This window comes from Artibeus jamaicensis, unplaced genomic scaffold, assembly GCF_021234435.1.
Source record: "Artibeus jamaicensis isolate MK-2021 breed Jamaican fruit bat unplaced genomic scaffold, CSHL_Jam_final contig_387, whole genome shotgun sequence".
Taxonomy (NCBI): Eukaryota; Metazoa; Chordata; class Mammalia; order Chiroptera; family Phyllostomidae; genus Artibeus; species Artibeus jamaicensis.
In genome coordinates, this window is record NW_026521812.1 from 27,851,440 (window position 1) to 27,854,177 (window position 2,738).

Genomic DNA, 2,738 nt, shown 5'->3' on the forward strand with positions numbered 1-2,738 from the left:
ATCTGCACCATGACTGTGGCAATAAAAATGGACTGTAGTTAGCAGATTTGTGAGATTTGGGGCTGTGGGTGGAGAAGAAATCATGCATGACTCACAAGTTTCAAACTTGAGCAACTGGGTAAATGATGGTGCCATTTATTTAAACTGAACATTAGACATGAAGAGGATTTAGAAGAAGATAACTTGAGTCTGAATTGAGTTTGAACTATCTCTGTGATATGTAAGTGGAAATTTTGCATAGATGGCTTCATATTTATGGATGTAGCTTAGAAGGAAAATCTAGACTTGGACTTGGTGAGCATTCCTGAAAATGGTTAGACAAATTTCATTCTATGGCCCTGGACATCTCTTATCACTTGCCATTCAAATAACGATGTTCACTTTTTTGTCCTTGAGGAATAATAAACTATGAGCATTAAGTACAAAATGTTTGTTTCTTTCAAATAATGCTACAAGGGAAAGTGAAACAATAATGGCAAAATTCTGGTATAAGGTTTTCCTCTAAATGAGATAGGCTAGTTGTGATCAGATGTCACCAATAAATCCATTCTAAATAGTAATAGAAGCCTGGGGATTGTCATTTCTGTCTCAATAATTATAATAAAAAATGAGCAAAATACTATCCAATTTGAAGCAGGTTACCCATCTTACCTTGAGAGCTCCTCTACCTGTGAAAGGTAAATCCTTCTTTGTCTACCTACTATGAAAATTAGCTCTCATAGTCTGCTAGTCATGAATATTTGAAAATCTCTCCTTTGGTAAAGGGCTGACAGCAATGCTGATAACATGCAAATATTGCTTAGTGTTTCACTGAAGAGATAAAAATGGCCTGTTTAAAACACAACAGACAGAAATGCCATCTCTTGGAATCCTGAAACATCCTTTACATTATGCATTAAAACAAACAGTGGAGCACAGTTCCATGTCTTTATTAAAACCTTTATTATTTTTCAAGAAAGCCTTAAGAGTTTCAGCTGCATAACTTGAGGCCCTAAATGTATTAGAATGTTTTTCTATGAATTATAGTTTGCTTAAGTATTAATTTTGGGGGGCATGACTTTACCCCTAAAAATATATAAACATTGGGTTTTTTTCTTAGCTTTAAATGTGATTACAGAGAAATCTAATATCAATCTGTTTTGTTACCCCTAATACAGGCATTTTTCTTGTCCGAATAACTTTTATTTTGTCTCAGTATTTCAAAGCTCTGTAACTTCAACTGAGTATGTCTTTATATTGCTTATTTTCTATGTACTTGTCATCCAGAATATTGTATTCAGTTTCTTTCAAAAAATTTCTCCCATTATCTCATACAAATAGTATAAAATAAAATATTATTACTCTTTCCCTTGTAACATTATTTAGAAGAAACACAAGTATTTGTGTATTTTACTTAATGCTCATTGTTTACCAATCCCCTCTTTTCCTCTATTTTGGTTTCAAGTCCATCACCTATTCTATCCATCTATCAATCATCTATCTATCTATCTTTTTCTTCTTTATTTTGGTTACATGAGTTACTGTAATATTGTGTACCCAATATCACTATTTCCCACTATATTTTAATTCTACTTATTTACATGATTTTCCTCTCCATTGTCTATATGTTTATTTCAAGTTTTTCCTTCATGTCATTGACTTCCTATCAGGCCTCCTTCTATTTTTCCTTGTTTTGTTTTTGTCTTTCTATATGTATGCCAAGTTCTGTGATAGTTTTGCTTTTGTTTATTTCTCAAGTTGAATCTTTTATATTACATTTTGTGGCCTTTAAGTAGTCTTATATGTTATCTTTTTAACCTCTAAAGTTCATGAGAGATTATGACACATTTATTGTTAAATCATTTGTTCCTCTCAGTAAAATATATTGTCCAGCAGTCTCTTGTATATTTTATCTTATTTTTTACTTTTTAAGTTTTGCACTATTTCTGTATGGTCACTATTTTTTTCTGGTTATTTTTTAAGAGTAGAGAGTATAAGTATGTTTTTCACTTAATTCACTATTATTTCTCTTCAAAAATATCATTGCTGCAGACTCATTGTTGCTTTTAATGGTATAGCATGTCATTACATACACAATTTTGAAGATATGGGCTTTATCCTGTGTTTCATTTCCGCATAGCTGAAGGATAGCAGGTCAGAGCATAGGGGACCATATGTACTAAGTCAGAGCCGTTTGGAGGACCTCTGCGTTTTGGAGTACTCATTAATAGCTGATGCAACAATAACCGCAGACAACCAGCCCATTCCTCACAGTCACCTATTCCCTTTCAGCCACTTTTAAAAATCTCTTTGAAAAAAAGGGCTTCTGTCGTGAGTGGCACACGTAGAGTAGCTTGGTTGCTCTACGTGCGGAATCGACATCAAGAGATTTCGGAAGCATAATTTTTTGCAGTTCAGGCAGCTAGTGATCGTTGGTCCTGGCGCCCTTGAAAAAATAAATAAATAAAAAATAAAAATAAAAATCTCTTTGCTGTTAGAATTAAGGGAAATAGAAAAATACTTAGGTGTACTTTTATTATGGCACACTGTTATTTATATTCTTTATGGTAATTTCTGTAATGCAAAAACATCAGCTTACCCAAAGCCACTCAATAGGTGGGCAATGTGGCTTTTTTGAGGAAAAAAAAGCCCAGTGTGGATAGAAAATGAAGGAAAGGAGAGCATGGGAAAAGGAGAAATGGAAATGTTAAAGCTGGAGGAACACACGGAGGCCAGTCTATGTAGAAATTTGCAGACCC

The 2,738-nt window shown here is 33.6% G+C and overlaps 1 non-coding gene across 1 annotated transcript; it reads left to right on the top strand.

Moving 5' to 3' along the window:
• The first annotated feature begins 2,294 nt into the window (after window positions 1-2,294).
• On the top strand, window positions 2,295-2,428 carry LOC119042007 (U11 spliceosomal RNA). The gene has a single exon (XR_005081144.1). It is a non-coding gene; the product is annotated as a U11 spliceosomal RNA (small nuclear RNA).
• Window positions 2,429-2,738: the final 310 nt, after the last annotated feature.